Genomic DNA, 24356 nt, shown 5'->3' with positions numbered 1-24356 from the left:
ATTGTACATAATTACTTAACCTCAAAATGGTTATACAAGGAACAAAATCATTGATGCTCTGTGGATTTACCCTTAAGACCTCAGAACAAGATTAAATAGTAATGTGATACAATATTTTTTCCAGATACTTTTCCTTTAACTGTGACTTTTGTTACCACACTAAGCAAACTTTGCACTAATTTCCATTGTCTCTTTCTTCTATTTTTTTAATCATTAAAAAAAAAATTCAATTTTATAACAGCTATGTTACATTTAGTCCTTATATTTGCTTGCTTTTTAAAATATAATAACAAAATCAGTATTTTAGTCTTAATGTTTGGTAACTTTATATACACACATACCTCTGTACTTGAAAACTCTGAGAGGATTTTATTCTGTTAAAATTATATATGAACAACAAACGGATTTATGTTTAGTGGCATTTACAGACAATGCAAATTTTTTTAAAAATCCAAAGAGTTTTAGGGCATAATTCATTTTCAGGATTCAACATCCTGAACATGCCCGTTTTAGGAACTGTGAGAGATCCCATACAATCTCCAGGTGCACTCCAGATTGTGTGTCTTGGAGGTCCCTTTTCATAGCTACCAGTCCTCCCTGTATGTTCACACTCCAAATAAGATTATACCGTCTAACTCTGAACTAGATACGAGTATTTTTCAGTTATTCTAATTCATAACTAGGTAGGTTATTGGGGCACCTCACTGGGATGGTGAGCATACTCGTGCTCAGTCTGAAGATCACTGTACCCTTGATATCTGTTATATGCAATAACCAATGAACAATTGCTTTGTACTTGCAGCTTGAACATATTTTACTTGCTTATATCTCTTTGTACTTGTCTAAAGATGTTCCAACTAAACTAACAACGGTCTGTAACAAAACACGATGCCCTCTGAGAAACCATAGGATATTCATTTTGGCTTTAATCTACCTCTGTAAATGAGAACAGCTATCCTATGAGTCCTGCAGTGCCTGCCAGTGCTCTGTGGGTGTCCCAGATGGCATAATAAAATATCAGTAAAAATCATTAAAATATCTACATTTTACGAATAAAATCCTATCTTAAATTCTGTATCTGGGCTACTAATTCTGACATAGTTTTGTCTTCAAATGAAAAAGTTATCACTAGTGTATTACTCACCTCCTCTTAAAGGGAGTTATATAAAAGAGATATAATTTTATGCCTTTTATATCATTATCTGATTAATTAATTTTCAATGTGTGCATGTCTATGAAGTCATCTCAAGAAGTCTAGCTCAGGCTTAGACATCTAGGAGTTGACTATACAATAATGTTTTGCAAAACCATTATGATTTCATATCCATAATTTTGTTATTTTAATTATAAAAATAAACATTATAGTAAAAGTAATAAACATGAAAAGAAGAAATATGATGTGTGGCTTTTCTCCCTTAAAAAAAGAGAAAATTCTTTTAATAATTTAACAAATGGACCTATAATTTGCCAATTGCTAGTAAACATGAGAAAATATTTTAGAACCTCATCTGATAGAAATATTAAGTTTTCTCATGTACAAAATACACTAATTATTTCTCATGTGTCCCTGCCATGCCAAGGGTGTTGAATGATCTTTACAGTTGCTTCCAACGTAGACCATTCTGATTCTATTATTCCTTTTAGCAATTGAATTCCTCCAGCTCTGAATTTGATATAGTAATATCTCTTTAAGAGTTTCAGATCTCATTAGAAATCATTAGACTCTTGAGAGATGTTAACACCTCATAAACACTATAAACAATGCCTTTTCAGCCTTGATTGAAGTTTTTGTGTTCCCTGATTAATGTTTGTGCGCTGAGATAAATTAAGAATGTAAAAGGGAGAAAAACATTTGAATACATGGCCTTTATAAACAAGTTATTTCAAAATGCTTTGCAACAATGAGTCAATTTTCTTTCCTTTCTTCTTTTCAGTTAAAATAAGTAAATCTCCAAACAATCCTTACTCATAGATAAGACAAAATGAAATGAAGGTTAACTTTTAATTAATAATACTTTGTAATAAAATGTGTACATGTCTTTGAAATATGCTAGCATAGAACTCTACCTCCAAAAACTGGTATAAGTTTTAAAATTATTTTAAATAATAATAGTTTTTTATTTTAAATTCAAGATTCAAGAATCCTGAATATTTTTCTGCCATTCATAATGTTGATCTTGGCCCATTGAAGAGGGTCATCTTGGATCAAACTTTTAGCCTCTTTACCAAAAAGAAAACACCACCACTCTTTCAATATGACAGAAGAACTGGACATTAAATAAAGAAGACAAATTCTGCAATGGTCCTACTATGTTATACCTGTAGGGAAATTTCAACACATTGCCAGATGGTAGATGGCCTCTGGAGATAAGATCTTCAGCTTAAAAGATAATCACATTTATATACTTAGCCAGAGCATAATTTTTATTGTAACAGTGAGATATGGTTGGTTTTTTTTGTTTTTGTTTTTTCCCAAAGCATTACAAAAAAGTGCTGATGGCTTCACTGAATGTTGAAAAACATGTGTTGTGTTTGTGTTGCTGTGCCCTGAGGTAGTGTGAAAGGACATGCAAACCCAGCTGCACAGCCTGGAGCTGGCCTCGGGCATAAGCTGTTACAATTGTGACCTCTCTATGGCAGGCAATCCCACTGGCAAAGTGGAAGCAAGAGAGGGAGAGGCAGTTAGAGTTAATGCTAGAGATTATTTTAGAAGATCCATTTAAGCTTCTAACCAGACCATATTGTGGAAAAGACATGAGCTAGTTAGGACCTGGGTGAATGAAAAATGTTTTTATACTGACTACCAAAGGTAACATGCTGGTAATCAGTCAGGAAGAAAGACAGCTCAGAAATGGAAAGGTGTGTTGCAGTTGTCAAAAAGACAAATGTAGGTTTCATCACTATACAGCTGAGAGTGAATGGGCTTGAAATAAAGAGAGAGAGGAATTCTAAATTGTAGTTAAAAAATTCAGCAACTTTAGGCTTATTCCTAGAGAGAGTATTTTGGACATAAGAAGACTTCAAGGTAAAAAAAATATGTAAACAGATAAAAATATTTCTTGAATTTTCTAAAAGTATAGACTTCTGCTACAACATCATAAAACACTGGGGAAAAATTATCCATGTTTTTTTCAATTACCTATAAATATAGTTCATTTTGTTAGAAATTATCCAACATCTCATACCTAGTGCTTCCTCTAATTCATCAAGTATATTTCTTACCTGGTTCATCCACCCACCCTTTCCCTATGAACAGCATAGGAGTTGTGTTTGCTAGGTAAGCAAAAAGTGCTGAGGATTTATATTGAGCTTATGTCAGCTACCATATTTATACATTGAGCATCATAGGAGATGATTGACAGGAGGGATTCTGTGGTATTCTTTGCTATGTCACCAAGAAAAAGAGAAAAGCAATTGTGTAGTAAATCTGAACTTCCCCCTGTGCAAAATACCATGAGATGGATGGTAGATGGTGACAACAGCTTTCAACAGGTCTCACAAAACTAATAGAGACATTTGGAGGCAGAATGTTGCCTAGGATACGCTGCCATTCTTCCACTGCAGTCTCTTGACCTCTGACATTTAGACAAGTTAAGGTTTTGCCCTTTCAGTGTAATGTAAGTTTACAATATCTTTGAAAATTAACTACCCTTAATCGTATCAAACATTTTCTCTGAAATTTAAATTATGATTCAAATGTTTATGACTTATAGCCAGCAATTTAACGCACTTATTCTTATTGACCATAAATATTAAAATAATTTTATATGAGTATTTTTTTCCATTTATCACTCTTTTTCCTCTCTTTTTGTTTTATGGCTTTGCGGGGATTTCTTTCTGTAGAATTTCAGTACTGTGAAGTGCCATATCCAATAAACTTTATATAGAAAATCCATGTAGAATCCCTCAATTTAGAAAAACAACATAAAATTTTAGAGTTATAAATTAAATATCAAATTCTCACTGCCTATTTAAAAAAAACACAAATGGTTTCATTCTGTGTTCATTTGCAGTTATAAAATGAATAAATGCGATTTGAACATTCACTTTTTCATGAGTTTTAGCATAGAAAAAATAGCATATTCACGTAATTTAAACACAGAAATCATTAAATGTCTGAAAATCACAGTTTATTTTCCATTATTCTAATTTTTATGAAAAATAGTGAAAAGATAAAGAACCAATTATAGTACTTATTGATTGTTCTTCCACTGTCTCATTTTTGGATATTTGCCCGAGTTTTTCACAAGTTTCAGGAAAACACCATGCCATGCTACATTTATGATTCATAATCTTGGCTGGCATGGGCTAATTTAGGAGTTCAAATTAGCCTAAATTAGCCAATTTAGGACCTAATTTCAATCAAACATATTACAGCGTTAATGAAAAGACAGACACCTTTAGATAGTGATTCAGAAGTGTTAAGCATTACTTCAGCTCTAAATTACCCTTCAGTTATCAATGATTGCATTCATAGTTTAGCACCCATTTTCTACTTCCTACTTCCTACTTCAGGCATTTCAGGTAATGTAAATTCAGAGATATTAGTGCTACAGTTTAAAGCCATTATATGTCAATGCACCTGGGCTTATTTTATATGGAAATCAAAGTATCAGAGGGAAATGGAATGCTTAGGTCTCACTTAATATGAAGCTGTGAGCTGCTACATTCCTGAAACCAAGATGTTTCCAAGCCATATTTAAATATGCTTATTTGTAGGTTAATTGCTTGGGCTTTGAATACTCTTAAATTTAGTCATTAATATTCTTAAAAAGTGAAAATATGATTTTCAGACATGTCATAATTATATATATATATATGTATATATATGTAATAGACAGCTACAAAATTTTAAGCTGGGAACATATATTGGTCTACCTCAAATAATAAGTTTTCTAGAATAATGACAATTGACCAGTACTGTTATAATATTTACAAAAACATTGAACTATAAGTAGTATTGTATGGGAAGAATCAGACAACACACTAATAGATACTGAGAGGTCTAAGGCTTAAATTATTGCTTCCCAAAGGAAAGCATAATACATGTTTTTTGGTGATCTCTCTGTCCTTTACTGTTAGAATGCTCTAAAACTGAAAAAGACTCTTGATCTTTAATTTGAAAAGGAAAGACCTTTGGATTTTCAAGAAAGGACTGCAGAAGGAAGACCCCTGGATTGTTAACAAGAAACTAAGAGTTTGTATGCTTAGGGCAATTAAAAAGGACTCTCAATGCATCGTTATGACTTGCTGAGTTAGTTCCAGTTAAAAAACTTTAGTATTTCACTGTATATAATGCTATTCTTTAATATAATTAAAGGCCATTTAATCCAGCTTTTCTTGTAACTGAATCAGATCCTTAAAATACCTGAATAGATTATATTTTACAGTTATGTTTAAGTGAAAACTGAGAAAAAAATATTGCTGCTTTCAGTACCAACTGAAATGTTCATCTGTCCTTTTCTGTGTTATCACATTACAGAATACTGACAGCCAGAATACTGCAATGGCCAAACTATTTTATTATACTTGGACAATGAAAGCACAAAAGATCTTTTTCATATCAAATATAGTCTGGAATTAAATAATTTAGATTTCTGGTTGCAAAATAAGTCCAACAAAGGAAATGAGTGGGTTGGCAATTTGCTTCAGTCAATATTCTACATAATATAATTGTGTATGACTAACTTTTAGTCAATAAAACTATTGGGTTTATTTAATTTTACACTGTATTTCTTTGCTTCATGCTGCTATTATACCTCTGGATGTTGACAAATTCATTTAATCACATTTGACTATGGGGAAGATGCCTGAAGACAGAAAATCTGTAATAAACTGCCAGAGTACATCTAATATAATCTTGATTTTATGTATTCTTGGATTTTGTCTACTGGATCATATTGCAAAAAAACCTTGAACACCAGTGCACAACACCCTGTTGCACTGTAAGGATTTTATGAGTTTTTAAATAATCTACCTCTTTTGGTGTCTCCTCCTGAAGACAATGACTTTTACTCCTAAATGATAATTTGTTGAAAAATTAAAAAAGAATAGGATCCACATTCCTTCTGGATTAAATCACCCACTAAATTTGCAACCTTATACTTGAAAGAAAAAATTAGAGTTGATCAATTACAGCGGGTCTTGTGTAATACCTTGATATTTTGAGGGATATACTAGGCCTCTTTTATTTCTACAGGGGTTTTGATTAGGTTTCTTTCTTTATTTTTGTTTGCCATTTTATTTAAGTGGTTGGTTGATTTTGTTTCCTCCTTCACAGAGAGAAAAAAAGGTAAGAATTTTTCTTATGGTATTTTTCCTTCTTTTGTTCTGTAAATTAATGGAAATAATAAATAAAAAAAAATATTTATCTATTTCTTCCCCTTTTCAAATTGATTAATATTAGAATATTTCTATATTAAATATACTGATTCAATAATTCTTAGCTAGTACTGTGAATATAGGAAACATAGATCAGTAGTGTCCAGAGCAAATACGTTCCAACAAATTTGAATTTTTGTGAATTTGGTGATTTCCTATTTTCTCTGATCTTGGAACTGACCCTCCAACCACCCACAAAAAAAAACCCCAACTCTAAAAAGAATTGATTTTTGTTACATAGCAGCTCTATTTCCTTTTGGTTTACAAATAAGTATTCCTCTCAGTCACATCATTGAGCTTTATCAGTTCATTGACAAATTTGAATCTTCATCTTGTGTTTAATTATGTAATTTTCCTTTCATTTGTCTCTATTAAATTGAAAGCTTAGGATAAAGGATCACTCATATCCACATCTGAAAGTCAAAATTATGTTAGGAACAATTTGTTAACTGTCTGATTTTGTTAGCATTATTGCTTTTGCCCCTTAGACAAACATATTTGGGAACAGTGTGAAACTGAGAATTAGTAGTGAAAAGTTTTGACTTAGAGTAGATTTCAATTTGTTTATTTTATAGGTGTGACAAGTTATTGTCTGACAGAAAATTCAATTTGATGCTTAAGGACTTTAGAATGTATCTGTAAGATACAGTTATTATTTTGATTTTTTTTGCAGTGATAGTAAAACTGAAAGGTGAAAATTAAAATTTAAATGACACAGCAAAAATAAAAGGTAAGGTGTTTTATTCATACTGAATAGAGAAAGACTGGCAGTCCATTTATAAGCCATAGTTCCTTATCCATCTTTTCTGGTCAGTTTCACAAGCAAAAAAATAAAAGCAAGGGATACAGATATATGGCTTAACCTTTATGTCTCATTTCCTACACTAAGGAGACTCATTGCCTTTGCCCTTTCTCGGAAAGATACGAGGTTATAAAACCAAAGATTTTTATTTACAGGAATTGTTTTCAAGGAAAAATTACTCTTTTTCTATAATTCATCACAAGTTAATCTAATGAGGGATTTGAAACTTGCCTAAGTTTTGATCAAATCAATGTTTCCTATGAACTCTACAAAATTCCTTTGCATTACATCTTTAAACACTGATGGATATAGAGAAAAAATACGTATATTAAACCAAATTATTTTATTATATTTATTTTTTAATTGGCTGTCACTGAAATAGAAGATGAAAAAATACCTATGAAGTTGTATAGTCTGGCATTTATCTTCATGAACATATTTATATGTTATTTTTAAGTATTGCCTTTTATATTCTGAATCAGTCCACCTAAAATGTGTATCGACATAAGAAATTATCATATCTATAGAAATAATAAAAAAGAAATATGGATTTTATTTTTTTTTCTTAATCTCTATAATACACTTAATTTTCCCTGCTATTAGGAGAATATGACATTCAGATCTATCTAATGCAAGATGCAATTGAGACTGGTTCATGTCCATAAATTTAGTCTCTCAGGGTTGACAACACTGTAATGTGGATGTTTCTTTGCAAATATTATAAACATTAAATCAAGAAATTATCTAAGTGCAAAGTTCTTCTCCAAAAGCAATTAAGATCAGTATACTGTCCTTAATGTAAGGTGGAGAGGACAATATCTGTTTCAAGTAAGACAGTGTCTCTGATAACAAAGGAGAAAATTCCTTTGTGAAATCAAATAACACATATTTTTTAAATTTCTAGAAATAAAATATTTGAAACAGTATTGCTTTTAACAAGGTCTGAAAAGCAGGACAGATATTGCTGTGAAATTCAGGGAAAGTTATGGACAATCACAAAAGAACCAAGGTGCAGCAAAGCCAAGACAAGGTTAGGTAGTCACTGGGTTATGATAAGAACAGAAATATGTTTTTGATACAACAGTGCCTGCTTTAAGAAAATACAATTAGAGATATTGCACAACTGGGCATCTAGAAATGGTATAGTTCAAGACATTTATCCATATTGCAAAGCTGTCAGTATCCCTGTATTTCAGCAATAAATGGCACCAGGCTCATCTGGATTTTCTCTCACTACCACACACTCAGCAAGGATTAAAGAATGGAAGTCCTGTATAATATTTTTTCTGCCACAGTACAGAGAGCCCAAGGAGCTCAAGAAGCTGTGGGCTAGGAAACATTTGGGAAAAGAAAGTATTCATTTGTTTGGGTGGGAATTTTTTTTTTTTTTTTTTTTTTTTTTTTTTTTTTTTTTTTTTTGTTTGGTAGGGTGTTTTTTGTTTTATTTTTTGTTCTGCCCTTTTTTTTTTTTTTTTTTTTTTTTTTTTTTTAAGGGGCTTGGTTGTGGTTTGTTTTGTTGTGGTTTTTTGTGTATTTTACATGACTCTTCGCTGGTTGTTTGACTTTCTCTAGTGGGCTCTCCAAAAGGTGTTTGAAACAACGGTGAAAAACAGTTTAAAGCCATGAATTTTTGCATGCCCAATAATGGAGTACTTATATGCATTATGATATATAAACTTTGCACAACTTTGATCCCATACCACTAGGCAATTCCTAATTTAGTATGTGCCCTAACTTCAGCAAAAAAAGCAATGTGCAAAATATATTTCAAAGTGTGAAATAGCAGTATACTCACTGATTAGAACAGGATCTGAACTTAAAGAACAAGATCTTGCTTTATTTTAATACTTAAAATTTGAGCCTTTTTAAGATATTTTTGATGTATCAGAGACCTCTAATAAGTCAGTCAGATAAATCTATGTTTGTGTGAATAAATCTATTTAGGCATGGACAAACATGATGCTTCCTCACCCTGGGACTTTGAAAATACTAGCTTATACTTAAGAAGTCTTTATTGATTCAATTATTATTTACTCGTGCTATAAAATTATTATATTTTAATAATTTAGATTTTTTTCTGCTTCGGCTTCTAGCCATTGAATCTATATATATCTGGCTGTTACAGTGTCAACCTTTCTACATTTTTGCTTCCTTGAGAAGTATTACGATCCCCAAATTCTTTAAATACTATTCAGAAAACTACAGACATTTTAATTCTTGCATCTTTAACATGTTTTTAAGTGTTTTCATGATACTAATTGTGGTTCTGTAAACACTGTTCCATTTCTTCAGCATCCGAAAATGCAGATGACTGTTAAGGATATATTAATAGTTTCTTCATTAAAGATCATATAATTATGACATAAAAATTGAAACATATTAAATAAGCATATTGAACAAGGTTATTATATGTAGGACAATCTCTCTTTTAAGAAGAAGGAGCATGTCAAAGGCTTTTATTGCCTGAGGCAGAGATCTGTAGGAGCAGACAGAAATGTCTCCTGAGTTATCCTATTTAAAGCTGCCTTGAAGAGCACTAACTCCACTTTTGCTCGCTCCCTGCTGCAAGAAAAATATCACATATAGGGAAAAAAAATAGAATACACATATACCACATATACTGTAGCATCAACTTGGAACTAGTCTTGCGGTCTGATTTACAGAAGTAAATCTGGATTCTTGTGCTATTAATTAATGCTATTTAAGTTCTCTCCTCTCTTTCCTAGATCCTGTCTAAATAAATGCTGCTGTCCTTGTCTTTGCTTTCATAATTTTTCTTCTTCCAAAAGATTCTGGGCTTTGTTTTACCTCTGCCCTAGTTTGATTCCTGATAGTGAGACAATTCAGGAGTTTCCATTCATTTCTTTCTCTACCACTACTTTCTCAATGTTGGTTCTTGGCCTTCATGTATTTTTTGCAATGTTTTTCCACAGCCTTTCTTGCTCCATCTTTCCCCTTTCACGATGAAATGGGAGTGTTTTACTCCATTTGTCTGTAAAATGGCTAGAAAATACTCATAGTCATTACATTGTGTTACTCAGTGGAGCAGTTATTCTAAAGTTCAGTATTTAAAGTATTTTAAAGAACAGTATGGACAATCTTGAGATCTGAAATTAAACATCTGCTGATAATTTAAATATTGAGGTTTGAGGCAATTGCCACAGAATATTTGAATTTCATTATATATCATATAATCCATGGCCTTGGCAAGTCAAATCATACTGGCAGGAATTTGACAGGCATGAGAAAAAATTATTTGAGAATCCAGATTTTTATGGTCCATGAGAAAAATAGTGATCTAAAATACACTAAAAATTCTTTCCTGTCTATTTTTCTCATAGTGTTTGAAAAGAATTGAACTATCTGCTTGTAAAACGGTGAAAGTCACTGAAGTCCACTGTACTCTGTTGTCTAAAGAATGAACTGGAAATATTGTATAGCACTGGAAACTCAGTCATGATGTTATGGCAAGTTTGAATAAATATCAACTCCACTTCTATATTTTACTCAAATTTTTTTACCTCTTATATTGAATATCAAAGAATGTCTAACATTGACCTCAGATCTTACTTCCATAGACTCCTTTTTAATGGACATATAAGCATAAACAGATACACAAATAAAAGCTGCTTGTTCCATACCCCGCAAATTGTTTTAAATAGAAATTTTAGATAAAATTCAATTAACCTATGTGGAATTAAAATTACCTGTCTGAAGGAGAAAGAATATGAATCGTTTTACAACCAATGTGGGAAGACACCTCCTGATGACCAGTAAGTTCTTCCCTTTCCCCTTGTTTTTCTATTTGACATTTAACCATCATCTCCTTTTCTCCCTTTCAGTATTTCCTTGGCCTTCTGTAGCTCTTATTCCTAACAATATGAAATAGAAAAAAGTTCACCTGGACACCTTATTCATCACAAATTTTCAGCTCAGAGAGAGTGATGATTCTTGGCTTCTTTATGACAGAAACTCAAGTACCTTTTTGTTGTCTCCATCCATTCATGAAAGACAAAATTCTTCTCTCACTTCTTATGCCATGACTCACTAGAGTACCCAAATCTCCTGTTCTCATCTTTCTTCACCAAAATTAGGATACTGTAATCAAATAAGTGGACCTGTTGTCTTGGGTTTTCTAATTTATATTCTGATTTAGTAGTCTGAGGGATTTCATGCTTCACATTGCAGTTTAAGATACTTGCTAATCAGCTAATCTTTCTAATATTGTCAAGGAAACTCCAGAAGCTGGAGATTTAAGTGAAGGACCAAATATCATGAGCACAGTTCAAATAATTTCTTCACATATTTCCAAACCCTTTATATCACACTAAACCTGGTCATCTATGAATTGTAAATAATTTTAGCAATTTAGCTGTGTCAACTTATTATTCAATAACTCCCTCTTTTAAAGTTCTTTCCCCTTCTTTTTAAATATTGGTTGTTCACTTCCATATCATTCCTAAAGCTGCTCCAATCCTAAATCCAATAGATTTCACATTTCCACACCAGATTCCACAAAACTACCAGAATCCATACATGTGTGGGTTTCCTCCTAAAACTATACTTAAATTACTCTAATGGGTGAGAATGACTCAATATTATTGATATTAGGGGAATCCTGTGGAATACTGATTTAAATAACTTCTCTGATGCTAGTACTGGGATGCAAGGTAGTTTAGTGATTCATAACACCTGTCTTCAAGTATATTACTGCATTTGAAATGCTACATTTATTCAGACAGTTATAAGAAAACAAAATGAAAATAAAAACCACAACAAAAAAACTGAGGCCTTTTTCAGTGTCCTCTATTAATCAAAACCAGTGTGAGCTTTTTGATTTTTGTGTTTCTTAATCACACTGAATTCCAGTAACTGGTCTATTAGTAACAACTTTATTGCTACTTTTTATTTCAGCATCTATATACACTGAGCCATTCTGAAAAAGTAAAAAAAACCTAACTCCCTTAATATAGATATTTTCCTGAATCTGACAAACATGAATGAGTACTTTAATGATCTTAGGTGTGATTGCATAGAGTTCTTTGCAAACTATAATTTCATCGGATACATATAATTTCCTCTAACAGAAAATTTGCTATTCAAGTCTTATTTTGTGATTACGTTCAGAATGAAAAATCCAAAAATCCATTCAGCTTGTCTTTAGTATAGAATTTAGTGGCAGAAATCTTTGTACCTTATTTTCTACCTCTGATTTTTTTTTTCTTTTTCTTAATTTTGTACTAGAATGTGGGCTATTTTAACAGTTGAATTTCCACTTTTCTTTGATATTTGTCTTCTGCATGTGCTATTAAAATTTTAGAAATTTACCAGAAGTAGACTGGGCTTGAATTAGCTTAACGATATGCTTTACCTCAAATATGGCATATTTTAAAAGAAAACAAAATTCTGAGTGTTACATTTTTTCCTCATTTCAGCACACTCCTCTCCATTTCAGCAATATCCTCAGCATTTGGCTCAAGTGCATATACTTCTAAACAGTTTTCAGATTGCAAATGACACATATAGACCCATAATAAATTCAAAAGATATCCGAATTACGTCTCAGGTTTTCAGGAATGTCAGTTCACAACCTTTGTTCTGAAGGTGGCATCCAAAAAGAAAAAAAGCCCAAACATGTAGGGCTAAGAAACAAAGCATATTAGTATACATTTGCAATGACACACTAATGGGGTTGCATAAGATTCTGGCTGATTTGGGGCAAGGGCAGAGGAATTCTGCATCTGCTGTGAGCACAGGTGTAGATGAAGCCTCTTAATTTATTTTTAGAAATAGGTGCTGAAAAAATTCCTTTAAGTTCCAAGGCAAAATATTTTGAATAAGCTATAAGTTAGTTGCTGAAAAATCACTTTAAATGTCTTTAATTTCCCCTTTCATTTATTTATTTTTTCCTTCTTTGAGTGTCTAGCATAATGTACATGAATGCAACACAAAAGAATGAGGGTGAGAGATAGGACTGAGCTCTCTTACTACCCATATCAATGAGAGACTTCTAAATCAGAATTAGCTTAGACCTCTTTTTGGTCAACAGAGAAAAATGGGCAATTTGTCAAGCTTCCTTAGATAACTATCTAAGGACTACTTAATTACTTCAAAATTTATCAACTGGTTACTTCTATTTCTCAAAATACGAGGAAGAAAGATCCTCGACTACGCAATGTATGATTGATCCTGGCCTAAGAATTTAATCCAAAACATATCTCAACATCTTTATGAATACTATAATTAAAAAACATGAAACCCCTTCTGGTCCTCTAGAATGATTTTGGAACTTTGGAGACATTTATTGAAGAGGTTTTTTTCCAGAAAGCCTTCATCTTCATCCACAGGAATGGCCTTCTTAACCCAGGACATGGGACATGCCCAGGTATGAAGAGGACTCACTACCATATTCGCAAACCACGGTGTAACCTCAGGACTGGAGACACAATTGTCTTTATTCCTACTCTGCAGGAAACAGGATATATTTAGGGCAAAGGGATCTGCCGTGACATTCCTTTTTGGATTTTGCACTTTGGAGAGGCAGAAAGGTCTCATTACTCCTTTGATGGGCAAGAACATCAATTTTCCAGTCTGTTTTAGCCTACAGGACTGACAAGAGAGAGAGAGAGAGAGATGGGATTCTTTTCTCTTTTGTAGTTACTTACAGATTGGTGGCAGGAGAGGGATTCTAACAAATGTTCAATGCTGTAGACACAGCAAATTCTTTGTGAGGAGAAGTACGATTTTCTCAGGAAAAAACAAACAAACAAAAAAAATAGGTTAAAAGTCTTTCAGCTTCTTGTTCTGTTCAACAAGAGACTTTTAGATTTCATTTTCTATTTCATCTTATTAATTGCAGCACACATCATCAAACAATAGCAGTGACATCAACAGTAGATGAAATCCCAACATACCTCACTCTCCTCAGTTATGTTTGCTCAAGGAAAAGAAAGTTTGAGAAGTAATTTTTTAAAAATACCAAAATTGCAAATTTTGTAATATTTAAATAATGTTGAACTCAAAGTAACATGTTTTTCTATGTTACTTGTAAAACATACATAATTTCAAACATATGACACATTGGTTATCCTAGCATCAGAGATTCAAAATTATGTAAAGGAAAAAAAAAAACAACCTTAAAATATCAGATTGGCAAATTTTTTTCATTGGATTAAAAATAAAAAAAAAAAAAAAAAAAGAAGCAGCGTATTAAACAGATTCTGATTCTCTGATTCTCTACAATAAGTACCTGAGATCTTGGATCTTGCTATTCCAGAGCTTCTGAGGGCTACTATAATTACTATTTTATTTAACCTCATTTTTTCCGGTTTATTTATGTATTTTCTATTTTATTAGCTGAAGGATTATTGTAATTCTCTCTGCTACGGTGTTCCAAGCTCACTTTATCTCAAAATTACCGTATGTCCAAACTCCCTCAACTCAACTTTCAGCCTTCAATGTTAACAGACAGTCTATCAGTACTACCTTTGAAGACTTAAAATGGCAGTTTTTTTCCAGCTAGAACTAACTGCTAAATATGGACTCTATTTCTTGAGTCATTAAACAAACTTAAATCCTCACATCTGAGCATCTGGTGAGCATATACTCTGCCAGTATTCTTATCCTTCTGATCAAAATCTGTGAACTATGTCATTAAAATTTGGTCTTTTATCCTTTCTTTCTTGTTCTCTATTACATTAGGCTTTTGTTTTGTTTTGTTTTGTGTTTGAGAGGGGGTTGTTTGGGTTGGTTCTTTTAAATTTTTTTACATATTTCTGTTCTTTATGTATAATCTAAATGTACCATATAAACTAGATAGCTTCATATTTTGTCTTTTATTTACATTTTCTGGTTTGTTTGGTTTTTTAAATAAAAAGTTAATTAATGGGACAGAAAATATGAAGCTGATGGCCTCATTATTTACAGGGGTTCAATTAAAATACTAGGTCAGGTTGAAACCTCCTACTATTTTCAGATATGTCTTAATCCTTATTTCTATTTGCCAGTTTTCGAAGTCCTGCAAGATTTCATGTACATGCCTAGAGGGGTCACTAGACTCTCCTGGTTTCATATGATCCACTAAACAGCTGTGCAATGGCAGGACTTTTTCCTGTTTGAAACAACTAGTTGCCTCTGTAAAACATTAAAATATCTCTCTTTTGAAGTGAATGAAGATTGATGTTTAAAAATACAGGCCACAATATAATTGTTTTATTTAGATAAATGGATATTACTTAATTTTTTTGTAATACTCTAAAACTCGTTAAGTAATTTGGTTGGATGAATTTTATTTGCGAATTTAACTAAAATAAAGTCTATAAAAACTTATGATCAAGACAGGCCTGAAGCATCAATTTACTAAACGTAGACAGATGGAATGAAAAAAAAAAAAAATTTACGTGTCCAAGGAAAAAAATATAAAGTTTCTACAATTTTTCTTATTTTTCAAGATGTGTTAACACACCTGTTATGAAGTGATTTGTGAACTATGTGTTCTTCAAAGCATGGTCCTTGCTTTACTTTATGTATTACTCACAGAACTTTCAGAAGGAGCTTTCAGTTAACGTTCTTACTCCAATGAAGATATAATGTGTGACAAGACATTCCAAGAGGGGAGAGATGCCTATGTTTAATTGTAAATGCTTACAACTGAAATTTTCTGTTACTTGTTCTCCTGAGGTGATGAAAAAATTATTTGGATTTTGCAAGTATAAGACACTTTATAAATTTTAATGATTTGTATGAGATGCTGGTTGCCATTTATGATAGGAAACATAATTGTCAAATACATTGTTTGTACTTCCCTGTATGCAGAAGAAAAAAAAAAAAAAAAAGACAATTGAAGAAAAAAGGCAAAAACTTGGCATATTACATAAAACACTGCCTTTTATAGACTACAGATCAAGTATGATTGATGGCGAGCAAATTGGAACTCACTGAATATTCTAGTATGAATGAAGAAAACCAACTTGGACACTCAAGTGATAAGTTCCATCAAGACTGGAAATTCATGCAAATTATTTGACGGGCATGCAAAAATGAGACAGATTGCCACTCATTGAATAATAGAAACTGAACCCTGGCTGCTGCTATTATGGCAAATGTTGCAGTCAGATACACGGATGTCTCTTTCTCCTCACACACAAGCACATTAAGAGGGCTTAGGAAAATGAAGTTATTAATACACATCTGCAGTTAAATCCCATATTCAGCTTTAAAGTTCTGAGAATGAGATTCCAGTTGCACTCAGTTCCTCTTGGCTCAAAGTTGGTTGCATTAAGGTTTAGGTCTTTCTCTACTGTGAAGAAAGTAAGTCCCTAAAGATTTTTTTTTTCCTGTAGTAGAGAGAGGTTTTCACCTAATTTTTTTTTTTTTTTTTCTGCAACTAAGAGATCTTTACAAAAACTGAGGTATTTGTAGTTTTAATTTTCCAGTTATAATATTTTTTTCTATTTGCTGAACCAAAATATGTAGACAAATAGGAAACCACTCTAGACATCCTATCTGTCTTATACCTGTAAAAAGAAAAGTGTTTCTACCAGACAGAGTTTATAATTGAATTCATCTTGGAAAAACTTATGGATAAATGTACAACTTTTTGAAAGGTTTCAGATGTATTTTGTGAATTAATTTTGGGAAGACTTTGAAATACTGTACTTCATTCTGGCACTGAAGAACAAGGATTTATAGAGGAAAATCACTATGAACTACAGAAAATGCTCCATAGGCCTCAGGATTAAAAGAAAATACTTTTGCACTTTTTTTTTCATATTTTGCTTCTGTCTTTTAAAAGAAAAAAAAACCCACAAGATTTATGAGATTTTAGAGGGAAAAACATAAAATAATTAAAAGACATAGATTTTGAAAAATCAATATTATGCATGAAATTGCTGAATGAAATTACTGAATTTGTAGAGAAATCTTGGATCCTAGGAAGCTTTTCTTAGCTCTCTGAGAATACAGTACTATAAAGTTCAAAGGCAAACCATTTTACCTGTATTTTAAGTTTATTGCAATTGCTACAGCATATTAGGTTTTTCTTTCTCAATGTCAGGCATAATATTTCAAACTAGACATAACAAGAAACATAGGAAAATTTAGAAATTTAGTTAGCATTGACTGAAAGCAGACAAAACCTGCAAACATAAATCTGGACTCCACTGAACTACAACAATAACCTTGGAACATTACATTTCTTGCACAGTAATTTAACACTAGTAAATCAAGTGCAGTTTGACTGGGAATTATTATAGATCATTCCTATGCCCTTTTTTCCTAAGTATTTTAATCTCCCCTGGATTTATTGTTTTGGAGATACTGATTTTATTTCTAGAAAAATCTCAAAATATGATGGTTTTCCCATTTTAAATTCCCAAAGCTTAAGCAAAGGCCTATTGTACCTTTCAATCTTCATTTTTATGTAATCTAAAATATGAGAAATTACTAACATAACACAGCAGAAAATAAAGTGGAAAAAATCCTTTAAGAAAGATAACATTGATATCAAAATAAAAAACCCTCAAAATGCAGTATTTTAAAATTTCTGATTTTAGTAACACCTAAACATCTAAATTTCCAAAATGAAAAGATTTTTGCACAGAGGGAAGTTAGTCTCCATGAAAGTATGTTTACAGTTTGCAATGTATTAGTTCTTTTGCACTGACAGCTTCATTTACTTTAATTATTTTATGAAGTTAATATAGAGGCTTAACATGTTTGCCCATTACAGGCTGTTTATGTCCTTTAAAAACAGACAATTCTGAAGCAATCACCAGACCTATCAACCATCCAGAAAGAGATACAGAAAACTAAGTCTCTGACTTAAGGCTGGATCTAGGGCAAAAGGGCTTGAAACTCAGGTGCAAGAGTGGATGTGATGTAGCCATAACCAATTTTTTTTGAAAAAATATTAAAATCAGTATTATTAATATTATTGTTTATACCTCCACATATGCTATTTATACACCTGCAAAAATCAATAACTTATAGATCAATAATTCAAAAAATGTAATATTACACATTTTTCTTATAAGTAGGCTATGAAAAAAAACCTCAGGGTCTAATCTTTATTTTTAATCTTATCTTTGAATATATGTTGAGCATGAAACACAAAATAGCTTCTATGAGCACAAGAATGTTATCAGGAGTACCATATTTAAAGCACTATTTCCTGGCAGTTTCACTTGTCAGGACTCTTTAGCTAATAGATCATGATTGAAGGCATTAGCAAGCTTCTTGCCACAATAATTTAAAAAAGATTAATACAAAAAGATTAAGAAGTATTCGTATAAAAAACCTGCTGCCTCCAACTTTCAGTATTATTTTATTTGCATAAAATGGCCTACAGTCAAAAAGCTTATAGAGCCTACTCCTATTGAAATTTAAGTCAATGGAAATAGAAATTAGGCTTAAGAAACTTGCAAATTTTTATTGTTTTTATAATGTACAATATAAAAAGATTCTATCTCATGCTTGATTACACATTTATAAAGATGAGGGGTTTATTCTCCTTAGTTTTAACAGTCAACCAAATAAAAGTTTTGCTATCTTTATACATACATAAAGAAACCCAATCTTTTATGCTTGCTAGATTTAGGAAGTAAATTTCTTTTTATTATGAATGATACAAGCAGAAAATATTATAATAATACAAAAAAGTTATATAATAGAAAGAAATATGTGAAATATTTCATAGTTTCTTGGTATGAAGAAAATTTTCAATATTAGCTCTTTAAATTTGATCATAATTTTGATAAACACCAATGTTAAATATGCCACATTATAAAAGTCTAAAACAACAATAAAAATATTTTTATATAGGTTTTCATTATAAGCTGAAGTTCTGAGTCTTGCACTATAGTGGAATGGTAGGTATCTTCACAAAGGGAAAGGCAAAATGCAGTGATTCTAAGACTTGAAGCCATTAACTTTAAGAGAAGTAAAATGGAAAAGGGCACTTTTAAGTGAGTCATTGTGTCATGCCAACATCCTAATCACATTTCCTGCAGTCTACAGACAAATAACTTCAAGTCATTTGGGATTTTCTCAGCTAACAATATAAAAGCATCTCTTCTCCACCTTTTCAGTAATGAACATATTTTCTGCTCCATTACCCTCCATTAACTGTGCACCATTAACAGTATTATGCAATATTTCTGTCATTCAGTCAGCCTAATATGACCATAAACCAGTGTATTTTGTTGGCAATAGGACACCTAATAAGGGTGAAAATTGATAGCTTTAACTAGACAGGAACCTTTTCCTGAGGTGAGACAAAATCTTAAGGCATTTTCCCAGGCCAGATCTCTCCTGTGTATTGCACAAAACTGTCAGCCTTTTGTCTTGAAACATGTTTTGAAAACTCTGTCTACCTATTCACGTATTTTCCTTTCAACATCCTTGAAAAGAGAGGTCAGAAAAAAATCAGAAAAAGAGCACTAGATATAATTTTTTTTTCAGTAATTTTGAAGTACCTTCACAAAATCTCACTTCATTAAACACTAACTGCTTGGAAAGAATATTAAGGTATTAAAATGCTAATAAAAATGTGGACATCATAATTTGAAAATTGTATAGCGTTTTCAATCTGCTTTCACTTCCACTTTCTCTTCAGACTTGGATTCATAAAACATCTGCCAAACAAACTGTGCTACATAATGAACAGAAATATAATGAATGGTAAATAATTTTTATTATACTGAGAAGCTCCCGAGTTCATCCAATGCTATTAACTGATCTCTAATTACAACCTGGTATAAAACCTGTATTTAAAAACAAATATGGAATTCTCAGTAGAAAAATATTGAAGCAAAGACATGAGTTTGCAAGACACATTCATATTATTTTTAAAGCTCCCCACTGACTGGTGAATTTAGTTGAATTTTAGATGACTGATAGAGAATTTTTAGATAACCTCACTTGACATTCTCATAAGCACTAAGAAATAAGTGTAAAACAAAATACAGGAATAGACACACAAAGAAATAGTCAAAGCGAAATTACTGAACTATTTGTTGTCAGTTTGGAAAGACATGAGTAGCCCAGCGAGGGTGCAGCAAGGATATGTCTTGCATTGAGCACTGTTAAAATTGCTATATTAATTTTCTGTAAAATAAAATAGAGAATATATTTGTCACACATGCTGATCACAAAAGATTAGGCTAGGTGGGAACATTCAGGGAATGCAAAGTTAAACTCTGGTTTTTTGCTTCTTTGTCTTTCTTAATATTTTTTAATTGATTTGTGTCACACAATGAATACCACCAGGGGAGAGATGTTGACTTCAAAATAAACAAAATAAAAGGAAAATATCTGAGACCAATAACTTCCAACATAAAGAGAGCTGTGTTCTTAGAGGACAACATATAAAATAGAAGTGAGGTAGAGACCATAATGTAGACCATTTGTTAGATATAAATCAGTAACTGATTTATGTCACAGAAATAGAACATATATAATTTATCTGAATGTTTCTAACTACATTATGGGCACCTAAATCTGAAGTTCATCCTAAATTTTCCTGCTGGTGTGACCGGCTCAAATGTGGATAAGGATGGCTAAAATTAAGAAAGATAAATAATATTAACATTCTTAAGACTGAGAATACCAAGATTATTTTATGAACATATTTATATTCAGAAATGAAGACTGAAAATTAAAATTGAAATGAAAATGAAATTTCATCTTGAAAATGAAATATTTTGGAAGAAATCTCTGTGTTAAGGGATATTAAAAGCAGACATTCTCAGCTTCTACAGTCTATCATTCTTCAGTTTGGAGAGAAGATGGTCAGAACTAGAACAAAGAATTTGGTGCTTTCAGGAGTTAATGGTCATTCTTGAGTCTTTGGATACATATATACTGGTATAATAAATACTTCCAGTCATTTGTCTAGGCACCTGATTCTTGTCATTTGTACTTTTTGTCAGATTTGATGTCTTGCACTTTTTTTTTTTTAGCTATTTATCAGTCTCCAAAAACTCCTCTGTGTGAAATTGTCAATGAGAGATATGAAGTCCAAAGCTACCTCAGAAGACCTTACTTTTGTACAAATACAACAATTTAAGGATATGCGGAATGTAGGAACACTTGATTTATTACGCTATTTCCTTAAAGATAAGAACAACAATAAACCAAACTCATAAACCCTCATGAACATGAGGAAAAAAAACAGAGATAATGAAAAGAAACCTAGATCTCAGGATGCTGACTGAAGAGCCACTAAAGGAATAACTCAAGTGTAGCCTTGATTATTTGCAACTGATAAAATTATCATGGCTCTCATAAAAAGCCATATGCACCCAACCTTCTTTATGAGACATTTGAATGGGCTTGAGAGATTGCATAAAACTTCTGGGGTGAGGCAGAGAAGAGCAAATATTATTGTATGATGTTCAGAGGAAGGCTCTAAAGAGGGATCAAGATAGATCTCATAAGAATAATGGTAAATTGAAGAGAAAGGAGGCTGAAATGGGCCAGCAGCATTTAAGAACATATATTGCAAGCACACGTTCCCTGACCAGCCTGATCACCACAGCCTATTCTATCTCGTCATTAAACTACCTTCTTAAATAATTTCCTGTGTGTATGTGTGTACATGTGAGTCTGATCTGCTAAGCAAGATTAGAGACATAACAGGTGGTTAGAACGGGCTCATTCTATTGCTGATGTGTGTGTAAGCACTGTGTATGTGTGCACAGTTCTGATAAAGTCCCAGCTCTCCTGCCTGTCCTCCCTGTCCTGCTGGTGATTGGTCATGTTTGTAAAGAGAACACGCAGGGGTTGCAGATTGAGGGACAAGTCTTACCACAGACTGGATCTGGGGAAGAGGGATAGAAGCTGCCTCACATCCAGCAGAACAAGGAAAAGGAACCAGTCCCATTTCTCTTACTTGAGCTCCAGAACCTCCTTCCTACCGTCACACTGTCAAAACCAAAACTTCATCTTGATGGTGGTCAGAAACACTTTATAAATCAGTCATTTTTTAAATGCTCATTAGGTCCCTCTGTAGTTCCCAGGCCAGTTCAATGATTGGTAGTTGTTTGTTTTTTTGTTTGTTTGTGCGAGTTCCTTTTACTGATCTTGTCAATTTTCTTCAACATACAGTTTATTCTATAATAAAACTGAAGAGCTCTAATTGTGTAAGTGACCATTTTATTAGCACAGAGAATGGAGGACACTGAGGTGATTAGCTAGTAATGAAAAAAATAAATAAGACAAGGTTGTGCTAGCAGCATTATGGATAGAAATAACCAAGAACTGCAGTGGTGACAGCAGGTTTTGGTGTGAGATATCAGTGGAGGGTGCTGACTTAAACCACGTTCTGATCTTGAATTGTATGATTTATTGTGCATGTTTTTTTGCCTATGGACCAGCTGTGAGTGAAGTAGATGAAACAAGAGCATGGCAGGTGTGATGTGCTTGAGAAGCACTGCAGGATGTGATCTGTAAAAGGGTGAGTGGGAACTAACATTCAGTTGGGACAAAGCCACTCTTTTGCATATGGGATGCTTACAGTAGATACTTATGTCGAGATAAGTCAACTGATTTCAGAGTCAAAGAGCTTGCCCTGGCCTCTATTACTTATTAACAGGGATATTGCTCTTAGGTTAAACACCAGAATTAGAAAAGGTTGCATTAATCATCAATTCACAAATGTATTTGAGCTTTTTAATGATAAAACACAAAGCATAAATTAATATACTATAAGTCAAATAATTTCAACATAACATAAAACTATAAAACATGCTTTTGTTTTAAGTCAATCCATATATTCTCCGGTAATTTAATCTCTCAAAATATCCTTATTTATAGACAGGAGTGCATGTGACTAGAAAAAGGCTAGAACATAATAGGAACACAAAAGTAAAGCAATTTTGTCTTCTCTAAGGGAAAAAAAAAATCTTTCTTACTAAATTCACAGTAACTGAATCTGTTTATTGTTGTCTGAAAAGAAGAAAGGAAACCTTTTTTTTGTTGTTGTTTTTATTAATCACTGTTTTCAAATAAATATTTCTCAAGCATTTACTTGCAAGGAAATCTCTGGCCAGCATACTCTTCTTTAAAATTAAAGAGGCATTTTCATTTTTTTTTTGACCATTTACACTAACCAGTGCAATTAAAATTGAATAAAAACATTTTCGAGCACCACTCAAGAATGTAAAACTATATAGCCGAAAAATGAGAAATTGTAAGCAGATGATGAAAGCACTTGGATGAATTCTTAAAGGCTGAGTTGTTAGAAGAAGCATTATGATACAAGCTTTCATGTGCCTGAATTTTTTAGAATGCTAGATGCATAATGTTGTGTCCATAATACATATGAGAGAGGCTAGTAAAGCTCTGTAAGATTCTAGTTACTAAAGAAAAAGTAAAGTCAAAACAGAGTATATGTCCTATCACTAGGGTGAGGAAAAATCCTAGCAAAACTTTTAAGTTTTTTGAGCTTTGGCCCACTACTATGTCTCCATAATGCCTATGAAAAATTGGGAAAACAGCAGTATTTTGAGAAATTTTATGATCAATAACATTATTTAATTTATGTATCTCACCTTGACCAAAACACAAGTTCACATGCTCAATTCATGCTGAATTCACCTTAGTTGCTGTTGACATTTGTGATCCAGGACCATTCTAAGGCAGCAGTGGCAAGTACGAGTTATTATATTCTATGAACAATGGCTTAAATGTTTCAGAAAAAATCAGTTCTTGTTGCTTCGCGTATCTGTCTCTCAGGCCAGTCCAGCGGTCGGCTGGACCACCCTGCTAGCTCTGATACGCCCAACAGTACCTTTGCGTGGGTCTTTGGCTCCGCAATACCTTTGCCTTGGCTGTCACGGCCGTGGTTCGAAAGAGGGGACACTCTTTAAGGCTCAGGAAGAAGGTTTTATTTGGGGATCACAGGGGCAGTCCCTGGTCCCAGGCCTGTGCCTCTGGAGAGTGACCCCGGGCCTGGTTTGCAGGGGGGTTTTGTTCACCAGAAATCTCAGGGGTGGGCACAAGTTACAAGACCAATGAAACAAAGCCAGGTGGGTAAGGCCAAATGCAATACACAACATTAACAAATCAGGTTGATTAAGGTGGGGTCCTGGGAGATCCACCAATCACTGTCCGACACCTCTCCGAAGGTTTTGGGCCTGGGGGATGATGGGCATGTGGGGGAGAATACATTGTG

Source organism: Zosterops lateralis (genome assembly GCF_965231275.1).
Source record: "Zosterops lateralis genome assembly, chromosome: 2".
Taxonomy (NCBI): domain Eukaryota; kingdom Metazoa; phylum Chordata; class Aves; order Passeriformes; family Zosteropidae; genus Zosterops; species Zosterops lateralis.
The sequence above is the reverse complement of the archived record's forward strand: the minus strand, read 5'-3'. Positions refer to the sequence as shown.